At 47.0% G+C, this 24,286-nt stretch overlaps 6 non-coding genes across 6 annotated transcripts; all 6 read right to left on the minus strand.

The window, feature by feature from the left end:
• Window positions 1-3,127: 3,127 nt before the first annotated feature.
• Window positions 3,128-3,200, minus strand: trnae-cuc (transfer RNA glutamic acid (anticodon CUC)). Its single transcript has one exon. It is a non-coding gene; the product is annotated as a tRNA-Glu (tRNA).
• A 5,683-nt stretch (window positions 3,201-8,883) lies between these two features.
• On the minus strand, window positions 8,884-8,957 carry trnan-guu (transfer RNA asparagine (anticodon GUU)). Its single transcript has one exon. It is a non-coding gene; the product is annotated as a tRNA-Asn (tRNA).
• A 3,265-nt stretch (window positions 8,958-12,222) lies between these two features.
• trnan-guu (transfer RNA asparagine (anticodon GUU)) lies at window positions 12,223-12,296 on the minus strand. The gene has a single exon. It is a non-coding gene; the product is annotated as a tRNA-Asn (tRNA).
• A 3,255-nt stretch (window positions 12,297-15,551) lies between these two features.
• On the minus strand, window positions 15,552-15,625 carry trnan-guu (transfer RNA asparagine (anticodon GUU)). Its single transcript has one exon. It is a non-coding gene; the product is annotated as a tRNA-Asn (tRNA).
• A 3,255-nt stretch (window positions 15,626-18,880) lies between these two features.
• On the minus strand, window positions 18,881-18,954 carry trnan-guu (transfer RNA asparagine (anticodon GUU)). The gene has a single exon. It is a non-coding gene; the product is annotated as a tRNA-Asn (tRNA).
• A 3,263-nt stretch (window positions 18,955-22,217) lies between these two features.
• On the minus strand, window positions 22,218-22,291 carry trnan-guu (transfer RNA asparagine (anticodon GUU)). The gene has a single exon. It is a non-coding gene; the product is annotated as a tRNA-Asn (tRNA).
• Between the last annotated feature and the right edge of the window lie 1,995 nt (window positions 22,292-24,286).

The raw sequence follows: 24,286 nt of genomic DNA on the forward strand, positions 1-24,286 counted from the left end.
TCCCAGGGAAAATACCTTGTCTATTAACCTGTCCATGCCACTCATGATTTTGTAACCTCTATTAGGTCACTCCTCTGCCTCTGATGGTCCAGTGAAAACAGTCCCAGCCTATTCAGCCTCTCCCTGTAGCTCAAGTCCTCCAACCCCCAGCAACATTCCCGTAAATCATTTCTCACAGAGAAGTCAACGTTTCAATCATGAAGAAGGGTTAATACCCAAACCGCTGACTACTCCACGTCCTGGTGCTGCCTGGCTTGCTGCATTCTCCCAACCTCCTGCTTGCCTACTTCGGGTTGCAATATGTAGTGGCTCAGTGTTTTCCACTGCAGGCTTACCGTGCTAGGGACCCAGGTTTTATTCCAGCCTTGGGTGGCTGTCTGTGAGGAGTTTTCATATTCTCCCGGTGTCTGCGTGGGTTTTCTCTGGGTGGTCCTGTTTTCTTCCATCGTCCAAAGATGTTCAGGTCATGTGGATTGGCCATGCTTAACTGCCCATAGAGTTAGGTATATTCGTTAGAGAGAAATGGGTCTGGATGGGTTACTCTTCGGAGGGTCGCTGTGGACTTGTTGGGACAAATGGCCTGTTTCCACACTGTAGCTAATCTCATCTGCACTACTTTTGTCACTAACGTATTGCTGAGTAGACTCGATGGGCCGAATGGCCTAACTTCTGCTCCGATGGCCTTGCGGTCTTACGTTTCTCTGGATCATTTCATTTGGCAATGTGCAGTCCCTGGCTCAATGAGCAGCAGTTTCCAATGAAAGCAAAGCTCATATGATGGTTGAACTCCTACAGTGTGGAAACAGGTCCTTCAGCCCAACACATCTGCATAGATTCTCCGAAGAGTAACCCACTCAGATCCATTTTCCGACCCTCCATAAATTGCACACAGAGCCCCAAGGGTGGAAGTATTCCTGGGTTCCTGGTGCCATGAGGCAGCAGTGCTAACCCTGAGCCACCATGGGGTTGTAGTTGTGGGGGGTGGGGCAGGCAATTGCAGTCCAGCAGAAAACAAAAACAGCCCACCTACTCTCCCACTGCACCCACTGTCAGAACTGGCAGGAGGTTCAGTCCTGGGGGGTGACTAAAGGCAGCGTTAACGGTGGGATCTGATTGCTGGGAGCACTGGTGCCCCCGCTGGTGCTTCCGCAAGTTGCAGGAAAACATGAACCTCTTCCCACACTCGGGCCAGCTGAAGGGCCTCTCCCGGTGTGGACACACTGGTGCTTCAGCAGGGTGGAGGAATTGCTGAAGGACCTCCCGCACTCAGGGCAGCAAAAAGGCCTCCCCTCTCCACCCCCCCATCCCCCCGTGTGGATCAGCTGGTGCTTCAGCAGTGTGGAAGAGCGGGTAAAGCCCTTCTCACACTCGGGCATGAGAATGGCATCTCCCCGGTGTGGACGGACTGGTGCCTCAGTAAGACAGAGGAATTGATGAAGGCTTTCCTTCACTTAGGCAACTGAACGGCCTCTCCCCCATGTGGACCCACCAATGGGCCAGCAGGTCGGAGGAAAGTGCAAAGCCCTTCCTGCAATCGGGGCAGAAGAATGACCTCTCCTCAGTGTGGACCCACTGGTGTCTCAGCAGGTGGGAAGAACTGCTGAAGGCCATCTCGCACTTGGGGCTGGAGAACAGCCTTCCCCGGTGTGGACCAACTGGTGCGTCAGCAGGGCAGAGGAATCACTGAAGGCCTTCCCACACTCAGGGCAGCAGAAGGGCCTCTTCATCTCTGTGGACCCATTGGTGCTTCAGAACCCTTTCAAATTTCACAATATCCGTCTGATACGAGGGAGACTAGAATTGTACACAATATTCCAAAAGTGGCCTAAAAAGTGTCCTGTACAACCACAACACAACCTTCCAACTCCAATACTCAGTCAGAGGATTGGGAAATCTTTCAAAACCCACAAAAAACAAACAGGAAAGAATGGAGGGTCAAACCGAATTGTTGAGAGTCACCTTGAAAGTATCAATGAGAAATCGGCGGAGGGGGTTTATTGGGGACCCGTTCTCCTTTAATACACTATATACGTATTTCTCTTGTGCTCTTCGCAGTTTCTCTGTGCTGCAGTGTGTAGTGGCTCGTTGAAATAATCTCCTGATGCAGCTTCGTTTGTGGGTGTTGGGATGATTGCTTCTGCAGTTAAGTACTTGGTTTGCGTCTGTTGTTTTTCTGTAGATGCCAGTTTGAAGTTCCGCATTGACTGTTCGCTCCACTGTGACATCAAGGAATGGCACTTTGTTGTTGTTCTCCTCCCCGTCAAACCAGGAGCCCCCCTTAGACCATAGTCTCACTACTTGGAACACCAATATACAGACTAGTCAAAGGCCTCCACTGAAGGCTAAAACACCTCCACCGAGGACTAAAACCCCAAGTCGAAGATTCACTCCACTCCATTTACTCCATCCAAGAATTCCTGAACACCAAAGACACTGAGATAGAAGAGGATGGATTAATGTTGTCCTTTGACATAACAGCCCTGTTCACATCCATTAACATCAACGTGGCCAAAGAAAACTGAAGACACTACTCGAAGAACCAAAGACACAAACACAGCATCAACTTCATCAGCAAAGATAGCACTGTCAAGCTCGTGGAACTGTGCCTTACCATCCACTTCATATTCAATAACAAGCCCTACAAACAAATCAACGAAATACGCACGAAACCTCCAGCATCAGGATTCCTAGCAGAAGCAATAATGCAGAGACTCGAACAGACAGCCCTTCCAACGAACCAACCCAAACTTTGGGTCCGCTACAGCGATGACACTTTTCTCATCAAAAAATGAAACAAATTAGAGGAAACCTACAACACCATCAACAATCTCCTTACTGGCATAAGATTCACAAAAGAGGAGAACAACAACAAAGTGCCATTTCTTGATGTCACAGTGGAGCGAACAGTCAATGGTAAATTCAAAACAGCGTCTACAGGAAAACAATGCACGCGAACCAAGAACTTAACTACAGAAGCAATCACCCCTACACAATCAAACACATCTGAATCAGGACACTATTTCAGCGAGCCACGACACACTGCTGCACCCAGGAACGACGAAGATCAATAAATAACTGTACAGAGCATTTCCGAAGAACGGGGAGCCCCTAAACCCCCTGAAAACAGTTCCCCTGACCGGGAATCGAACCCGGGCCGCGGCGGTGAGAGCGCCGAATCCTAACCACTAGACCACCAGGGAGATACAAGCACAGCCTGTTAGCTCTACCAAACATTACTTCCCTGCCCGGAAATCGAATCCGGGCCATGGTCGGTCGAAGGCTTTCACCTGTGCATCCAACAATGTCATTTCTTGTATCCATTGCTCCTGATGCAGTCTCCTCTACATTGGGGAGACTGGAGACTCCTCGCAGAGTCAAGTCACAGCGCTTTAGGGAACATCTCCAGGACACCCGCACCAATCAACCCCATCGTCCTCTGGCCCAACATTTCAAACCCCCTCCCACTCTGCCGAGGACATGCAGGTCCTGGGCCTCCTCCATCACCGCTCCCTCCCCACCCGATGCCTGGAGGATGAACGTCTCATCTTCCGCTTGGGGTAAATTCAACCCCAGGCCATCAATGTGGATTCATCAGTTTCCTCATTTCCCCTCCCCCACCTTACCTCAATTCTAGCCTTCCAGCTCAGCGCTGTCCTCATGATCTCTCCTACCTGCCAATCTCCCTCCCCACCTATCCACTCCACCCTCCTCTCTGATCTGTCACCTCCATCCCCACCCCCATTCGCCTATTGTACTTTTTGCTACCTTCGGCCCAGCACACCTCAGCCCCAATTTATCTCTCCACCCTGGAGGGGTCCTGCCTCTATTCCTGATGAAGGGCTTTTGCCCGAAACGTCGATTTTCCTGCTCCTCGGAAGCTGTCTGACCTGCTGTGCTTTTCTAGCACCACTCTGATCTAAGCTCTGGTTTCCAGCATCTGCAGTCCTCATTTTTGCCTCCCAATAAGCCCAGTGTGCCAATTTCACATCAACAAACTGACACAAGTAGACACAACGTCTGCAGAAACCCGAGCCACATTACTTTACATTAAAGACATCTGGGAAATGATGTCCAGACAACTCAAACCCCTCAGCAGCATGGTCGCCCACAAATTTACCAACACATTTAAACAGCGGCTAATGAACCTGAAATACCCGATACAAACAACCAGAAAAGTTTGTTATTTATAAAATACCTTACAAGGAAATATATACATGAACTCTGCCACACAGGTCTCTGTGGAAAGAAATGCTGGGATGAGATAAGGAAGATTTTTTTCAGCCAAAACGAATCGGTACTGACTGCACAGCCATTTAAAATCAACGCTCTGTGTTGGGAAAGTGAAATGTGCCCGTGAGCAGTGTGTAGGGTCTTTCAGCTTCCCCTCCTCTGACAGCGCTGTGACTTGACTCTGATGTTCTCAGGGACATTTACTGATACGAGACAGTGAAAAGATTCTCATTCCTGCAGATTAGGAATTGTACCCATACGCCGGTTTCAGGACAATGAGAAAGATTAATTGGGATGTGTGAAGAAGCTGTGAGCTGCATTTGAAACAAGTAGGTGGAGTCAGATACGTCATCCATTGCCCCATGGTCCTGAGAGTACCTAACGCCACCATGCTCTGACGTTAACACGGACATGCGCAGCAATGGGTTCATTCAGAAAGTGAACAACCAAAGATAATCACCGTCACTGATTCCCTTCCACAGGCCCAACTTTGTGAAGCAGTACCTTTCACTGGCAAAGGAAACACCCATGTCTTCAGGTGCCTGCTTTATTTCGAACTCTATTTCAAGCCCCTCACTCTTCCAGTCTCATTTCCAAACACTTTGCTCATAGTCTCCAAAGAAGCTCTGAGGGTATCTGCTTGTTCCACCCGAACAGGCAGTGGGTTGCAGATTCCCACCAGTCCCAATTTGAGTGAAATATTTTTGCCCCTCCACTGATTTGAATCTTAAAGAAGAAGCGGGGGAGCAAACTCCCTTTCTTTTCGACGACATTTCTCATTTTGTACTCGGCAGGGTTCACACCTGCGTGGGGAAACCGCAATGGATTTCAAGTCCATCGCATTTACCACTCGGCACACGATTCAGAACCACACTGACAGCTTGACTTCCCAGGTCTGTCTGCCTGTGGAGCTGAGAAAGAGTGAATCATCGCAGAGTTTGTTTGATTCCAATCACTTGACAGTGATTCGAAAGGGTTAAATATCGGCACATGGTGTTTGCAGATATTTAGGTGTTTCTCCCGAAAAGATGAAATGAACTTTCAGTGAGAAATTGCAGGAGGAACTCAGCAGGGCAGGCAACATCTGTGGAAAGAGAATCAGAGGCAACATTTCAAAATTTGGTTTTCTCCGACAGGTACTGTCAAACCTGTTGATTTTCTGTTTGGGTCTCGTCTTCTCAGCATACGCAGTCCCTTAGGTTAGACATGAAGTCAATTCGAAACCCCTTTTGGAGAAGATTTCCGTTTGGGGAACATTTTCCTGACCCCATTAAAAGCGCACAGCATCGAAGCCAAAGGAAAACAGAGAACACCCCGCCCCTGGTTGGGCTCAAACCACGAACCTTTTGGTCAACAGCCGAACGCGCTGACCAATTGTGCCACAGAGACAGGCGCAGATGCGGGCGGCACCATCGCTTAGTGATTTTATAATTCAGCCTCCCCGCCTAGAATTACAATTGTCGTCTATCAGTTTAACCTTTCCATAATCAAGCCTGGGAGATGCATTCTGGAGATACCGGGGGCTGTCTGCAGACACATCCATGTCACGAGGAACGAGCTTTCTTACTCCGGGGCCGTCGCCCTTCGAGCCTTTCAGTGTTTTGCCTGTTCCCGAGTTCTCTCATTGGCTCGGAGGCGAGGTGGGGTTTGAATTCCTGATGTGCAGGAACGACAATTCTTTCAATGTCTCAGATCAGTTCGTGTGCCGAGAACATCAGAATCAACCTCCCGGCCTCTTCAACAAGGGGACGGTGTCTGGACTGTCGGACAGGTCATCTTTCATTCTCCTCCAAATCCGCTTCCCAAAGTGTTTCTAAAGGTTCACAAAGCTGGAGACTGGGATTTCTGTTTTGCTTCATGAACATTTGAACATTTTTCCATTTCCTAACTGACAATATTTTGCCAAAATCTCTTCCCAATTGTACGCCTTGTCTCATGTCCAGGGATGAGGAATTTCCATTTTGGGGAGACATTCCCAATGTTGAGAATGTTCGCTTTGGAGCAAACAAGGATAACTGGAGATTTCCTGGGGCTGTTGGTAATGATGGGAGAAGAAGCGTTGGGAATGGGCAGATTATTGATCAGAAGAACCAATTGCCACTGACCAGAGTCAGTTACCAGAGGACAGGGATTGAAGTTCTTGAATGAAAAGCAGCACTTGTGCCTAATAAACACAGAGAATACTGCAGAAAGCCAACAGGTCGAGCAGCATCTGTGGAAAGGTAAACAGAGCTGACGTTGTGAGTCTGATACGTTGTTTGTTCAGAACCCGAGTTTCCTGCATGGCAATCAATTCCCAGACATGAGAAAACGGGTCTTTATTGAGACGGGTTTTCTGAAGATTGAGCGATAATGCAACCAACAGGAAGTTATTTAAAATCGCCAGCGAAGAAAGCATAGCCAGCAGGTTAACACCCTGGGCGGGGAGCCCCAAGTGATCTCTACGCCAACACCTTAAGTGTTCGGCCACAACTACACGCCCAAAGTTGAGGTCTAAACTTTCTCATGGAATAGTTCTAACAGGAAAGGTGAGTATTGGGCTTGTCCTGTCCGCTTAATAGTCCCAACGTTTCCTGTTCCCCTGGATTTGATCAGGACAGAGGAGGCTGATGGGAGATCGAATTGAACTACACACCTTGATAAGAGATAGAGCGGCTGGGAAGGATCCATTCCCATGCGTAGAGAGATTAATAATCAGGACCGAAAATAAGGAGCCACTTCAAGAAATTTGGGGTTCATTCAGCAAAGCTAATGTAGAACTGTTCACAGAAAATTGTGATGAAAGTCTCTCGAGTTATTTTGATGAGAAGTGTTGATGATGCTAATACAATCGATAGGATGAACGTAGATTGGTCAATGTATTTGGTGACAGTTCTGTTCTAGCCCTGTGAGCGAAACGTGGATCTGAAGGAGTATAAGGGACATTGACAAGATCGATCTGAAATTGGACACGTGACAAGAAACAGAGCCATCATTAACAGTTGGCTTTTGAACTGGAGAGGGTTTCTCGTGAAATTAGCTTGAGGCTTGAGGTATGCAAGGTCAAGATAATTTAGGTAAAACATGGAAACACTATCCTCATTAGCAGACAGTGAAAGGATTACAAGACACAAATTAAACATTTTCGACAAGTGATACAGGGAACTGGGAAGATAAGTATTAGAAACTGGCAACAACAAAGTTCTGCAGCACAACACTGACATTCAAAGACCGAAAACATCCAGGTCCTGATTAATCAGATGGCATTGTGGTGCTTTTCTGCAAAACATCTACTTGCAATGTCCTACAAAAGAGTGACAAAACCCATCGCTGTCAGCCTAGGATAGAAAATCCGAAGGGATGAACGTTTGCTGATTTTCTGAAGATTCACAGAGCTTAGACGGGGTTTTGGTGATTGTTTCTTTTCCACTCCCAGGAGCCGCAGTGGTTGAGGCGTTGAGTTGGGGAGAATAAAATGTGCCCGGGAACAGCGTGTGGGGCTATTTCAGCTTCCCCTCATTTGACTGCGCTGTGAGTTGACTCAGATGTTCTCAGGGACATTTACTGACGCGAGACAGTGTAAGGATTCTCATTCCCGCAGATCGGGAATTCAAACCGTACGCCGGCTTCAGGACAATGAGAAAGATTAATTGGGGTGTGTGAAGAAGCTGTGAGCTGCATTTCAAACAGGTAGGTGGAGTTTGGTGCGCCAGTCCCTGTGCGCATCCAACACCACCATGCTGCAGAGTTCTGACGCCAACACGGACATGCGCAGCAATGGGAACATTCACAAGGTGAACAACCAAATATAATCACCGTCACTGATTCCCTTCCACAGGCCCAACTTTGTGAAGCAGTATCTTTCACTGCCAAAGGAAACGCCTTTGTCCACAGGTACCTGCTTCATTTCGATCACGATTTCAAGCCCCTCACTCTTCTAGTCTCATTTCCAAACACTTTGCTCATAGCCTCCAAAGAAGCTCATTTTGTATCTGCTTGTTCCACCCGAATAGGCAGTGGGTTGCAGATTTCCACCAGTCCCAATTTGAGTGAAATGTTTTTCCCCCTCCACTGATTTGAATCTTAAAGAAGAAGCGGGGGAGCAAACTCCCTTTCTTTTCGACGACACTTCTCATTTTGTACTCGGCAGGGTTCACACCTGCGTGGGGAAGCCGCAATGGATTTCAAGTCCATCGCATCAACCACTCGGCCCACGATTCAGTACCACACTGACAGTTTGACTTCCCAGGTCTGTCTGCCTGTGGAGCTGAGAAAGAGTGAATCATCGCAGAGTTTGTTTGACTCCAATCACTTCGCAGTGATTCGAAAGGGTTAAATATCTGCACATGGTGTTTGCAGATATTTCGGTGTTTCTCCCGAAAAGATGAAATGAACTTTCAGTGAGAAATTGCAGGAGGAACTCAGCAGGGCAGGCAACATCTGTGGAAAGAGAATCAGAGGCAACATTTCAGAATTTTGTTTGCTCCGACGGGTACTGTCAAACCTGTTGATTTTCTGTTTGGGTCTCGTCTTCTCAGCAGATGCAGTCCCTTAGGTAAGACATGAAGTCAACTCGCAACCCCCCTGTGTGGAGAAGATTTCCGTTTGGGGAACATTCTCCTGACCCCATTAAAAGCGCACAGCTTCGAAGCCAAAGGAGAGCAGCGAACACACCGCCCCTGGGTGGGCTCGAACCACCAACCTTTCGGTTAACAGCCGAACGCGCTGACCAATTGCGCCACAGAGACAGGTGCAGATGGGGGCAGCACCATCGCTTAGTGATTTTATCATTCAGCCTCCCCGCCAAGAATTACAATTGTCGTCTATCAGTTTAACTTTTCCATAATCAAGCCTGGGAGATGCATTCTGGAGATACCGGGGGCTGTCTGCAGACACATCCATGTCACGAGGAACTAGCTTTCTTACTCCGGGGCCGTCGCCCTTCGAGCCTTTCAGTGTTTTGCCTGTTCCCGAGTTCTCTCATTGGCTCGGAGGCGAGAAGGGGTTTGAATTCCTGATGTACACGAACGACAATTCTTTCAATGTCTCAGATCAGTTCGTGTGCCGAGAACATCAGAATCAACCTCCCGGCCTCTTCAACAAGGGGACGGTGTCTGGACTGTCGGACAGGTCATCTTTCATTCTCCTCCAAATCCGCTTCCCAAAGTGTTTCTAAAGGTTCACAAAGCTGGAGACTGGGATTTCTGTTTTGCTTCATGAACATTTGAACATTTTTCCATTTCCTAACTGACAATATTTTGCCAAAATCTCTTCCCAATTGTACGCCTTGTCTCATGTCCAGGGATGAGGAATTTCCATTTTGGGGAGACATTCCCAATGTTGAGAATGTTCGCTTTGGAGCAAACAAGGATAACTGGAGATTTCCTGGGGCTGTTGGTAATGATGGGAGAAGAAGCGTTGGGAATGGGCAGATTAATGATCAGAAGAACCAATTGCCACTGACCAGAGTCAGTTACCAGAGGACAGGGATTGAAGTTCTTGAATGAAAAGCAGCACTTGTGCCTAATAAACACAGAGAATACTGCAGAAAGCCAACAGGTCGAGCAGCATCTGTGGAAAGGTAAACAGAGCTGACGTTGTGAGTCTGATACGTTGTTTGTTCAGAACCCGAGTTTCCTGCATGGCAATCAATTCCCAGATATGAGAAAACGGGTCTTTATTGAGACGGGTTTTGTGAAGATTGAGCGATAATGCAACCAACAGGAAGTTATTTAAAATCGCCAGCGAAGAAAGCATAACCAGCAGGTTAACACCCTGGGCGGGGGAGCCCCAAATGATCTCTACGCCAACACCTTATGTGTTCGGCCACAACTACACGCCCAAAGTTGAGGTCTAAACTTTCTCATGGAATAGTTCTAACAGGAAAGGTGAGTATTGGGCTTGTCCTGTCCGCGCCATAGTCCCAACGTTTCCTGTTCCCCTGGATTTGATCAGGACAGAGGAGGCTGATGGGAGATCGAATTGAACTACACACATTGATGAGAGATAGAGCGGCTGGGAAGGATCCATTCCCATGCGTAGAGAGATTAATAATCAGGGCCGAAAATAAGGAGCCACTTCAAGAAATTTGGGGTTCATTCAGCAAAGCTAATGTAGAACTGTTCACAGAAAATTGTGATGAAAGTCTCTCGAGTTATTTTGATGAGAAGTGTTGATGATGCTAATACAATCGATAGGATGAACGTAGATTGGTCAATGTATTTGGTGACAGTTCTGTTCTAGCCCTGTGAGCGAAACCTGGATCTGAAGGAGTAGAAGGGACATTAACAACATCGATCTGAAATTGGACACGTGACAAGGAACAGAGCCATCATTAACAGTTGGCTTTTGAACTGGAGAGGGTTTCTCGTGAAATTAGCTTGAGGCTTGAGGTATGCAAGGTCAAGATAATTTAGGTAAAACATGGAAACACTATCCTCATTAGCAGACAGTGAAAGGATTACAAGACACAAATTAAACATTTTCGACAAGTGATACAGGGGACTGGGAAGATAAGTATTAGAAACTGGCAACAACAAAGTTCTGCAGCACAACACTGACATTCAAAGACCGAAAACATCCAGGTCCTGATTAATCAGATGGCATTGTGGTGCTATTCTGCAAAACATCTACTTGCAATGTCCTACAAAAGAGTGACAAAACCCATCGCTGTCAGCCTAGGATAGAAAATCCGAAGGGATGAACGTTTGCTGATTTTCTGAAGATTCACAGAGCTTAGAAGGGGTTTTGGTGATTGTTTCTTTTCCACTTCCAGGAGCCGCAGTGGTTGAGGCGTTGAGTTGGGGAGAATAAGATGTGCCCGTAAACAGCGTGTGGGGCTATTTCAGCTTCCCCTCATCTGACTGCGCTGTGAGTTGACTCAGATGTTCTCAGGGACATTTACTGACGCGAGACAGTGTAAGGATTCTCATTCCCGCAGATCGGGAATTCAAACCGTATGCCGGCTTCAGGACAATGAGAAAGATTAATTGGGGTGTGTGAAGAAGCTGTGAGCTGCATTTCAAACAGGTAGGTGGAGTTTGGTGCGCCAGTCCCTGTGCGCATCCAACGCCACCATGCTGCAGAGTTCTGACGCCAACACGGACATGCGCAGCAATGGGAACATTCACAAGGTGAACAACCAAATATAATCACCGTCACTGATTCCCTTCCACAGGCCCAACTTTGTGAAGCAGTATCTTTCACTGCCAAAGGAAACGCCTTTGTCCACAGGTACCTGCTTCATTTCGATCACGATTTCAAGCCCCTCACTCTTCTAGTCTCATTTCCAAACACTTTGCTCATAGCCTCCAAAGAAGCTCTGAGGGTATCTGCTTGTTCCACCCGAACAGGCAGTGGGTTGCAGATTCCCACCAGTCCCAATTTGAGTGAAATGTTTTTCCCCCTCCACTGATTTGAATCTTAAAGAAGAAGCGGGGGAGCAAACTCCCTTTGTTTTCGACGACACTTCTCATTTTGTACTCGGCAGGGTTCACACCTGCGTGGGGAAGCCGCAATGGATTTCAAGTCCATTGCATCAACCACTCGGCCCACGATTCAGTACCACACTGACAGTTTGACTTCCCAGGTCTGACTGCCTGTGGAGCTGAGAAAGAGTGAATCATCGCAGAGTTTGTTTGACTCCAATCACTTCGCAGTGATTCGAAAGGGTTAAATATCTGCACATGGTGTTTGCAGATATTTCGGTGTTTCTCCCGAAAAGATGAAATGAACTTTCAGTGAGAAATTGCAGGAGGAACTCAGCAGGGCAGGCAACATCTGTGGAAAGAGAATCAGAGGCAACATTTCAGAATTTTGTTTGCTCCGACGGGTACTGTCAAACCTGTTGATTTTCTGTTTGGGTCTCGTCTTCTCAGCAGATGCAGTCCCTTAGGTAAGACATGAAGTCAACTCGCAACCCCCCTGTGTGGAGAAGATTTCCGTTTGGGGAACATTCTCCTGACCCCATTAAAAGCGCACAGCTTCGAAGCCAAAGGAGAGCAGCGAACACACCGCCCCTGGGTGGGCTCGAACCACCAACCTTTCGGTTAACAGCCGAACGCGCTGACCAATTGCGCCACAGAGACAGGTGCAGACGTGGGCAGCACCATCGCTTAGTGATTTTATCATTCAGCCTCCCCGCCAAGAATTACAATTGTCGTCTATCAGTTTAACTTTTCCATAATCAAGCCTGGGAGATGCATTCTGGAGATACCGGGGGCTGTCTGCAGACACATCCATGTCACGAGGAACTAGCTTTCTTACTCCGGGGCCGTCGCCCTTCGAGCCTTTCAGTGTTTTGCCTGTTCCCGAGTTCTCTCATTGGCTCGGAGGCGAGAAGGGGTTTGAATTCCTGATGTACACGAACGACAATTCTTTCAATGTCTCAGATCAGTTCGTGTGCCGAGAACATCAGAATCAACCTCCCGGCCTCTTCAACAAGGGGACGGTGTCTGGACTGTCGGACAGGTCATCTTTCATTCTCCTCCAAATCCGCTTCCCAAAGTGTTTCTAAAGGTTCACAAAGCTGGAGACTGGGATTTCTGTTTTGCTTCATGAACATTTGAACATTTTTCCATTTCCTAACTGACAATATTTTGCCAAAATCTCTTCCCAATTGTACGCCTTGTCTCATGTCCAGGGATGAGGAATTTCCATTTTGGGGAGACATTCCCAATGTTGAGAATGTTCGCTTTGGAGCAAACAAGGATAACTGGAGATTTCCTGGGGCTGTTGGTAATGATGGGAGAAGAAGCGTTGGGAATGGGCAGATTAATGATCAGAAGAACCAATTGCCACTGACCAGAGTCAGTTACCAGAGGACAGGGATTGAAGTTCTTGAATGAAAAGCAGCACTTGTGCCTAATAAACACAGAGAATACTGCAGAAAGCCAACAGGTCGAGCAGCATCTGTGGAAAGGTAAACAGAGCTGACGTTGTGAGTCTGATACGTTGTTTGTTCAGAACCCGAGTTTCCTGCATGGCAATCAATTCCCAGACATGAGAAAACGGGTCTTTATTGAGACGGGTTTTGTGAAGATTGAGCGATAATGCAACCAACAGGAAGTTATTTAAAATCGCCAGCGAAGAAAGCATAGCCAGCAGGTTAACACCCTGGGCGGGGAGCCCCAAATGATCTCTACGCCAACACCTTAAGTGTTCGGCCACAACTACACGCCCAAAGTTGAGGTCTAAACTTTCTCATGGAATAGTTCTAACAGGAAAGGTGAGTATTGGGCTTGTCCTGTCCGCGCCATAGCCCCAACGTTTCCTGTTCCCCTGGATTTGATCAGGACAGAGGAGGCTGATGGGAGATCGAATTGAACTACACACATTGATGAGAGATAGAGCGGGTGGGAAGGATCCATTCCCATGCGTAGAGAGATTAATAATCAGGGCCGAAAATAAGGAGCCACTTCAAGAAATTTGGGGTTCATTCAGCAAAGCTAATGTAGAACTGTTCACAGAAAATTATGATGAAAGTCTCTCGAGTTATTTTGATGAGAAGTGTTGATGATGCTAATACAATCGATAGGATGAACGTAGATTGGTAAATGTATTTGGTGACAGTTCTGTTCTAGCCCTGTGAGCGACACCTGGATCTGAAGGAGTATAAGGGACATTAACAACATCGATCTGAAATTGGACACGTGACAAGGAACAGAGCCATCATTAACAGTTGGCTTTTGAACTGGAGAGGGTTTCTCGTGAAATTAGCTTGAGGCTTGAGGTATGCAAGGTCAAGATAATTTAGGTAAAACATGGAAACACTATCCTCATTAGCAGACAGTGAAAGGATTACAAGACACAAATTAAACATTTTCGACAAGTGATACAGGGAACTGGGAAGATAAGTATTAGAAACTGGCAACAACAAAGTTCTGCAGCACAACACTGACATTCAAAGACCGAAAACATCCAGGTCCTGATTAATCAGATGGCATTGTGGTGCTTTTCTGCAAAACATCTACTTGCAATGTCCTACAAAAGAGTGACAAAACCCATCGCTGTCAGCCTAGGATAGAAAATCCGAAGGGATGAACGTTTGCTGATTTTCTGACGATTCACAGAGCTTAGACTGGGTTTTGGTGATTGTTTCTTTTCCACTCCCAGGAGCCGCAGTGGTTGAGGCGTTGAGTTGGGGAGAATAAAATGTGCCCGTGAACAGCGTGTGGGACTATTTCAGCTTCCCCTCATCTGACTGCGCTGTGAGTTGACTCAGATGTTCTCAGGGACATTTACTGACGCGAGACAGTGTAAGGATTCTCATTCCCGCAGATCGGGAATTCAAACCGTATGCCGGCTTCAGGACAATGAGAAAGATTAATTGGGGTGTGTGAACAAGCTGTGAGCTGCATTTCAAACAGGTAGGTGGAGTTTGGTGCGCCAGTCCCTGTGCGCATCGAACGCCACCATGCTGCAGAGTTCTGACGCCAACACGGACATGCGCAGCAATGGGAACATTCACAAGGTGAACAACCAAAGATAATCACCGTCACTGATTCCCTTCCACAGGCCCAACTTTGTGAAGCAGTATCTTTCACTGGCAAAGGAAACGCCTTTGTCCACAGGTACCTGCTTCATTTCGATCACGATTTCAAGCCCCTCACTCTTCTTGTCTCATTTCCAAACACTTTGCTCATAGCCTCCAAAGAAGCTCTGAGGGTATCTGCTTGTTCCACCCGAACAGGCAGTGGGTTGCAGTTTCCCACCAGTCCCAATTTGAGTGAAATGTTTTTCCCCCTCCACTGATTTGAATCTTAAAGAAGAAGCGGGGGAGCAAACTCCCTTTCTTTTCGACGACACTTCTCATTTTGTACTCGGCAGGGTTCACACCTGCGTGGGGAAGCCGCAATGGATTTCAAGTCCATTGCATCAACCACTCGGCCCACGATTCAGTACCACACTGACAGTTTGACTTCCCAGGTCTGTCTGCCTGTGGAGCTGAGAAAGAGTGAATCATCGCAGAGTTTGTTTGACTCCAATCACTTCGCAGTGATTCGAAAGGGTTAAATATCTGCACATGGTGTTTGCAGATATTTCGGTGTTTCTCCCGAAAAGATGAAATGAACTTTCAGTGAGAAATTGCAGGAGGAACTCAGCAGGGCAGGCAACATCTGTGGAAAGAGAATCAGAGGCAACATTTCAGAATTTTGTTTGCTCCGACAGATACTGTCAATTTTCTGTTTGGGTCTCGTCTTCTCAGCATACGCAGTCCCTTAGGTAAGACATGAAGTCAACTCGCAACCCCCCTGTGTGGAGAAGATTTCTGTTTGGGGAACATTCTCCTGACCCCATTAAAAGCGCACAGCTTCGAAGCCAAAGGAGAGCAGCGAACACACCGCCCCTGGGTGGGCTCGAACCACCAACCTTTCGGTTAACAGCCGAACGTGCTGACCAATTGCGCCACAGAGACAGGCGCAGGTGTGGGCGGCACCATCGCTTAGTGATTTTATAATTCAGCCTCCCCGCCAAGAATGACAATTGTCGTCTATCAGTTTAACTTTTCCATAATCAAGCCTGGGAGATGCATTCTGGAGATACCGGGGGCTGTCTGCAGACACATCCATGTCACGAGGAACTAGCTTTCTTACTCCGGGGCCGTCGCCCTTCGAGCCTTTCAGTGTTTTGCCTGTTCCCGAGTTCTCTCATTGGCTCGGAGGCGAGAAGGGGTTTGAATTCCTGATGTGCACGAACGACAATTCTTTCAATGTCTCAGATCAGTTCGTGTGCCGAGAACATCAGAATCAACCTCCCGGCCTCTTCAACAAGGGGACGGTGTCTGGACTGTCGGACAGGTCATCTTTCATTCTCCTCCAAATCCGCTTCCCAAAGTGTTTCTAAAGGTTCACAAAGCTGGAGACTGGGATTTCTGTTTTGCTTCATGAACATTTGAACATTTTTCCATTTCCTAACTGACAATATTTTGCCAAAATCTCTTCCCAATTGTACGCCTTGTCTCATGTCCAGGGATGAGGAATTTCCATTTTGGGGAGACATTCCCAAGGTTGAGAATGTTCGCTTTGGAGCAAACAAGGATAACTGGAGATTTCCTGGGGCTGTTGGTCATGATGGGAGAAGAAGCGGTGGGAATGGGCAGATTAATGATCAGAAGAACCAATTGCCACTGACCAGAGTCAGTTACCAGAGGACAGGGATTGAAGTTCTTGAATGAAAAGCAGCACTTGTGCCTAATAAACACAGAGAATACTGCAGAAAGCCAACAGGTCGAGCAGCATCTGTGGAAAGGTAAACAGAGCTGACGTTGTGAGTCTGATACGTTGTTTGTTCAGAACCCGAGTTTCCTGCATGACAATCAATTCCCAGACATGAGAAAACGGGTCTTTATTGAGACGGGTTTTGTGAAGTTTGAGCGATAATGCATCCAACAGGAAGTTATTTAAAATCGCCAGCGAAGAAAGCGTAGCCAGCAGGTTACCACCCTGGGCGGGGAGCCCCAAATGATCTCTACGCCAACACCTTAAGTGTTCGGCCACAACTACACGCCCAAAGTTGAGGTCTAAACTTTCTCATGGAATAGTTCTAACAGGAAAGGTGAGTATTGGGCTTGTCCTGTCCGCGCCATAGCCCCAACGTTTCCTGTTCCCCTGGATTTGATCAGGACAGAGGAGGCTGATGGGAGATCGAATTGAACTACACACATTGATGAGAGATAGAGCGGGTGGGAAGGATCCATTCCCATGCGTAGAGAGATTAATAATCAGGGCCGAAAATAAGGAGCCACTTCAAGAAATTTGGGGTTCATTCAGCAAAGCTAATGTAGAACTGTTCACAGAAAATTATGATGAAAGTCTCTCGAGTTATTTTGATGAGAAGTGTTGATGATGCTAATACAATCGATAGGATGAACGTAGATTGGTAAATGTATTTGGTGACAGTTCTGTTCTAGCCCTGTGAGCGACACCTGGATCTGAAGGAGTATAAGGGACATTAACAACATCGATCTGAAATTGGACACGTGACAAGGAACAGAGCCATCATTAACAGTTGGCTTTTGAACTGGAGAGGGTTTCTCGTGAAATTAGCTTGAGGCTTGAGGTATGCAAGGTCAAGATAATTTAGGTAAAACATGGAAACACTATCCTCATTAGCAGACAGTGAAAGGATTACAAGACACAAATTAAACATTTTCGACAAGTGATACAGGGAACTGGGAAGATAAGTATTAGAAACTGGCAACAACAAAGTTCTGCAGCACAACACTGACATTCAAAGACCGAAAACATCCAGGTCCTGATTAATCAGATGGCATTGTGGTGCTTTTCTGCAAAACATCTACTTGCAATGTCCTACAAAAGAGTGACAAAACCCATCGCTGTCAGCCTAGGATAGAAAATCCGAAGGGATGAACGTTTGCTGATTTTCTGACGATTCACAGAGCTTAGACTGGGTTTTGGTGATTGTTTCTTTTCCACTCCCAGGAGCCGCAGTGGTTGAGGCGTTGAGTTGGGGAGAATAAAATGTGCCCGTGAACAGCGTGTGGGACTATTTCAGCTTCCCCTCATCTGACTGCGCTGTGAGTTGACTCAGATGTTCTCAGGGACATTTACTGACGCGAGACAGTGTAAGGATTCTCATTCCCGCAGATCGGGAATTCAAACCGTATGCCGGCTTCAGGACAATGAGAAAGATTAATTGGGGTGTGTGAACAAGCTGTGAGCTGCATTTCAAACAGGTAGGTGGAGTTTGGTGCGCCAGTCCCTGTGCGCATCGAACGCCACCATGCTGCAGAGTTCTGACGCCAACACGGACATGCGCAGCAATGGGAACATTCACAAGGTGAACAACCAAAGATAATCACCGTCACTGATTCCCTTCCACAGGCCCAACTTTGTGAAGCAGTATCTTTCACTGGCAAAGGAAACGCCTTTGTCCACAGGTACCTGCTTCATTTCGATCACGATTTCAAGCCCCTCACTCTTCTTGTCTCATTTCCAAACACTTTGCTCATAGCCTCCAAAGAAGCTCTGAGGGTATCTGCTTGTTCCACCCGAACAGGCAGTGGGTTGCAGTTTCCCACCAGTCCCAATTTGAGTGAAATGTTTTTCCCCCTCCACTGATTTGAATCTTAAAGAAGAAGCGGGGGAGCAAACTCCCTTTCTTTTCGACGACACTTCTCATTTTGTACTCGGCAGGGTTCACACCTGCGTGGGGAAGCCGCAATGGATTTCAAGTCCATTGCATCAACCACTCGGCCCACGATTCAGTACCACACTGACAGTTTGACTTCCCAGGTCTGTCTGCCTGTGGAGCTGAGAAAGAGTGAATCATCGCAGAGTTTGTTTGACTCCAATCACTTCGCAGTGATTCGAAAGGGTTAAATATCTGCACATGGTGTTTGCAGATATTTCGGTGTTTCTCCCGAAAAGATGAAATGAACTTTCAGTGAGAAATTGCAGGAGGAACTCAGCAGGGCAGGCAACATCTGTGGAAAGAGAATCAGAGGCAACATTTCAGAATTTTGTTTGCTCCGACAGATACTGTCAATTTTCTGTTTGGGTCTCGTCTTCTCAGCATACGCAGTCCCTTAGGTAAGACATGAAGTCAACTCGCAACCCCCCTGTGTGGAGAAGATTTCTGTTTGGGGAACATTCTCCTGACCCCATTAAAAGCGCACAGCTTCGAAGCCAAAGGAGAGCAGCGAACACACCGCCCCTGGGTGGGCTCGAACCACCAACCTTTCGGTTAACAGCCGAACGTGCTGACCAATTGCGCCACAGAGACAGGCGCAGGTGTGGGCGGCACCATCGCTTAGTGATTTTATAATTCAGCCTCCCCGCCAAGAATGACAATTGTCGTCTATCAGTTTAACTTTTCCATAATCAAGCCTGGGAGATGCATTCTGGAGATACCGGGGGCTGTCTGCAGACACATCCATGTCACGAGGAACTAGCTTTCTTACTCCGGGGCCGTCGCCCTTCGAGCCTTTCAGTGTTTTGCCTGTTCCCGAGTTCTCTCATTGGCTCGGAGGCGAGAAGGGGTTTGAATTCCTGATGTGCACGAACGACAATTCTTTCAATGTCTCAGATCAGTTCGTGTGCCGAGAACATCAGAATCAACCTCCCGGCCTCTTCAACAAGGGGACGGTGTCTGGACTGTCGGACAGGTCATCTTTCATTCTCCTCCAAATCCGCTTCCCAAAGTGTTTCTAAAGGTTCACAAAGCTGGAGACTGGGATTTCTGTTTTGCTTCATGAACATTTGAACATTTTTCCATTTCCTAACTGACAATATTTTGCCAAAATCTCTTCCCAATTGTACGCCTTGTCTCATGTCCAGGGATGAGGAATTTCCATTTTGGGGAGACATTCCCAAGGTTGAGAATGTTCGCTTTGGAGCAAACAAGGATAACTGGAGATTTCCTGGGGCTGTTGGTCATGATGGGAGAAGAAGCGGTGGGAATGGGCAGATTAATGATCAGAAGAACCAATTGCCACTGACCAGAGTCAGTTACCAGAGGACAGGGATTGAAGTTCTTGAATGAAAAGCAGCACTTGTGCCTAATAAACACAGAGAATACTGCAGAAAGCCAACAGGTCGAGCAGCATCTGTGGAAAGGTAAACAGAGCTGACGTTGTGAGTCTGATACGTTGTTTGTTCAGAACCCGAGTTTCCTGCATGACAATCAATTCCCAGACATGAGAAAACGGGTCTTTATTGAGACGGGTTTTGTGAAGTTTGAGCGATAATGCATCCAACAGGAAGTTATTTAAAATCGCCAGCGAAGAAAGCGTAGCCAGCAGGTTACCACCCTGGGCGGGGAGCCCCAAATGATCTCTACGCCAACACCTTAAGTGTTCGGCCACAACTACACGCCCAAAGTCGAGGTCTAAACTTTCTCATGGAATAGTTCTAACAGGAAAGGTGAGTATTGGGCTTGTCCTGTCCGCGCCATAGCCCCAACGTTTCCTGTTCCCCTGGATTTGATCAGGACAGAGGAGGCTGATGGGAGATCGAATTGAACTACACACATTGATGAGAGATAGAGCGGCTGGGAAGGATCCATTCCCATGCGGAGAGAGATTAATAATCAGGACCGAAAATAAGGAGCCACTTCAAGAAATTTGGGGTTCATTCAGTAAAGCTAATGTAGAACTGTTCACAGAAAATTGTGATGAAAGTCTCTCGAGTTATTTTGATGAGAAGTGTTGATGATGCTAATACAATCGATAGGATGAACGTAGATTGGTAAATGTATTTGGTGACAGTTCTGTTCTAGCCCTGTGAGCGACACCTGGATCTGAAGGAGTATAAGGGACATTAACAACATCGATCTGAAATTGGACACGTGACAAGGAACAGAGCCATCATTAACAGTTGGCTTTTGAACTGGAGAGGGTTTCTCGTGAAATTAGCTTGAGGCTTGAGGTATGCAAGGTCAAGATAATTTAGGTAAAACATGGAAACACTATCCTCATTAGCAGACAGTGAAAGGATTACAAGACACAAATTAAACATTTTCGACAAGTGATACAGGGAACTGGGAAGATAAGTATTAGAAACTGGCAACAACAAAGTTCTGCAGCACAACACTGACATTCAAAGACCGAAAACATCCAGGTCCTGATTAATCAGATGGCATTGTGGTGCTTTTCTGCAAAACATCTACTTGCAATGTCCTACAAAAGAGTGACAAAACCCATCGCTGTCAGCCTAGGATAGAAAATCCGAAGGGATGAACGTTTGCTGATTTTCTGACGATTCACAGAGCTTAGACTGGGTTTTGGTGATTGTTTCTTTTCCACTCCCAGGAGCCGCAGTGGTTGAGGCGTTGAGTTGGGGAGAATAAAATGTGCCCGTGAACAGCGTGTGGGACTATTTCAGCTTCCCCTCATCTGACTGCGCTGTGAGTTGACTCAGATGTTCTCAGGGACATTTACTGACGCGAGACAGTGTAAGGATTCTCATTCCCGCAGATCGGGAATTCAAACCGTATGCCGGCTTCAGGACAATGAGAAAGATTAATTGGGGTGTGTGAACAAGCTGTGAGCTGCATTTCAAACAGGTAGGTGGAGTTTGGTGCGCCAGTCCCTGTGCGCATCGAACGCCACCATGCTGCAGAGTTCTGACGCCAACACGGACATGCGCAGCAATGGGAACATTCACAAGGTGAACAACCAAAGATAATCACCGTCACTGATTCCCTTCCACAGGCCCAACTTTGTGAAGCAGTATCTTTCACTGGCAAAGGAAACGCCTTTGTCCACAGGTACCTGCTTCATTTCGATCACGATTTCAAGCCCCTCACTCTTCTTGTCTCATTTCCAAACACTTTGCTCATAGCCTCCAAAGAAGCTCTGAGGGTATCTGCTTGTTCCACCCGAACAGGCAGTGGGTTGCAGATTCCCACCAGTCCCAATTTGAGTGAAATGTTTTTCCCCCTCCACTGATTTGAATCTTAAAGAAGAAGCGGGGGAGCAAACTCCCTTTCTTTTCGACGACACTTCTCATTTTGTACTCGGCAGGGTTCACACCTGCGTGGGGAAGCCGCAATGGATTTCAAGTCCATTGCATCAACCACTCGGCCCACGATTCAGTACCACACTGACAGTTTGACTTCCCAGGTCTGTCTGCCTGTGGAGCTGAGAAAGAGTGAATCATCGCAGAGTTTGTTTGACTCCAATCACTTCGCAGTGATTCGAAAGGGTTAAATATCTGCACATGGTTTTGCAGATATTTCGGTGTTTCTCCCGAAAAGATGAAATGAACTTTCAGTGAGAAATTGCAGGAGGAACTCAGCAGGGCAGGCAACATCTGTGGAAAGAGAATCAGAGGCAACATTTCAGAATTTTGTTTGCTCCGACAGGTACTGTCAAACCTGTTGATTTTCTGTTTGGGTCTCGTCTTCTCAGCATACGCAGTCCCTTAGGTAAGACATGAAGTCAACTCGCAACCCCCCTGTGTGGAGAAGATTTCTGTTTGGGGAACATTCTCCTGACCCCATTAAAAGCGCACAGCTTCGAAGCCAAAGGAGAGCAGCGAACACACCGCCCCTGGGTGGGCTCGAACCACCAACCTTTCGGTTAACAGCCGAACGTGCTGACCAATTGCGCCACAGAGACAGGCGCAGATGTGGGCGGCACCATCGCTTAGTGATTTTATAATTCAGCCTCCCCGCCAAGAATTACAATTGTCGTCTATCAGTTTAACTTTTCCATAATCAAGCCTGGGAGATGCATTCTGGAGATACCGGGGGCTGTCTGCAGACACATCCATGTCACGAGGAACTAGCTTTCTTACTCCGGGGCCGTCGCCCTTCGAGCCTTTCAGTGTTTTGCCTGTTCCCGAGTTCTCTCATTGGCTCGGAGGCGAGAAGGGGTTTGAATTCCTGATGTGCACGAACGACAATTCTTTCAATGTCTCAGATCAGTTCGTGTGCCGAGAACATCAGAATCAACCTCCCGGCCTCTTCAACAAGGGGACGGTGTCTGGACTGTCGGACAGGTCATCTTTCATTCTCCTCCAAATCCGCTTCCCAAAGTGTTTCTAAAGGTTCACAAAGCTGGAGACTGGGATTTCTGTTTTGCTTCATGAACATTTGAACATTTTTCCATTTCCTAACTGACAATATTTTGCCAAAATCTCTTCCCAATTGTACGCCTTGTCTCATGTCCAGGGATGAGGAATTTCCATTTTGGGGAGACATTCCCAAGGTTGAGAATGTTCGCTTTGGAGCAAACAAGGATAACTGGAGATTTCCTGGGGCTGTTGGTAATGATGGGAGAAGAAGCGGTGGGAATGGGCAGATTAATGATCAGAAGAACCAATTGCCACTGACCAGAGTCAGTTACCAGAGGACAGGGATTGAAGTTCTTGAATGAAAAGCAGCACTTGTGCCTAATAAACACAGAGAATACTGCAGAAAGCCAACAGGTCGAGCAGCATCTGTGGAAAGGTAAACAGAGCTGACGTTGTGAGTCTGATACGTTGTTTGTTCAGAACCCGAGTTTCCTGCATGACAATCAATTCCCAGACATGAGAAAACGGGTCTTTATTGAGACGGGTTTTGTGAAGTTTGAGCGATAATGCAACCAACAGGAAGTTATTTAAAATCGCCAGCGAAGAAAGCGTAGCCAGCAGGTTACCACCCTGGGCGGGGAGCCCCAAATGATCTCTACGCCAACACCTTAAGTGTTCGGCCACAACTACACGCCCAAAGTAGAGGTCTAAACTTTCTCATGGAATAGTTCTAACAGGAAAGGTGAGTATTGGGCTTGTCCTGTCCGCGCCATAGCCCCAACGTTTCCTGTTCCCCTGGATTTGATCAGGACAGAGGAGGCTGATGGGAGATCGAATTGAACTACACACATTGATGAGAGATAGAGCGGCTGGGAAGGATCCATTCCCATGCGTAGAGAGATTAATAATCAGGACCGAAAATAAGGAGCCACTTCAAGAAATTTGGGGTTCATTCAGCAAAGCTAATGTAGAACTGTTCACAGAAAATTATGATGAAAGTCTCTCGAGTTATTTTGATGAGAAGTGTTGATGATGCTAATACAATCGATAGGATGAACGTAGATTGGTAAATGTATTTGGTGACAGTTCTGTTCTAGCCCTGTGAGCGACACCTGGATCTGAAGGAGTATAAGGGACATTAACAACATCGATCTGAAATTGGACACGTGACAAGGAACAGAGCCATCATTAACAGTTGGCTTTTGAACTGGAGAGGGTTTCTCGTGAAATTAGCTTGAGGCTTGAGGTATGCAAGGTCAAGATAATTTAGGTAAAACATGGAAACACTATCCTCATTAGCAGACAGTGAAAGGATTACAAGACACAAATTAAACATTTTCGACAAGTGATACAGGGAACTGGGAAGATAAGTATTAGAAACTGGCAACAACAAAGTTCTGCAGCACAACACTGACATTCAAAGACCGAAAACATCCAGGTCCTGATTAATCAGATGGCATTGTGGTGCTTTTCTGCAAAACATCTACTTGCAATGTCCTACAAAAGAGTGACAAAACCCATCGCTGTCAGCCTAGGATAGAAAATCCGAAGGGATGAACGTTTGCTGATTTTCTGACGATTCACAGAGCTTAGACTGG

The sequence above is a fragment of the Chiloscyllium punctatum genome, chromosome 36 (genome assembly GCF_047496795.1).
Source record: "Chiloscyllium punctatum isolate Juve2018m chromosome 36, sChiPun1.3, whole genome shotgun sequence".
Taxonomy (NCBI): domain Eukaryota; kingdom Metazoa; phylum Chordata; class Chondrichthyes; order Orectolobiformes; family Hemiscylliidae; genus Chiloscyllium; species Chiloscyllium punctatum.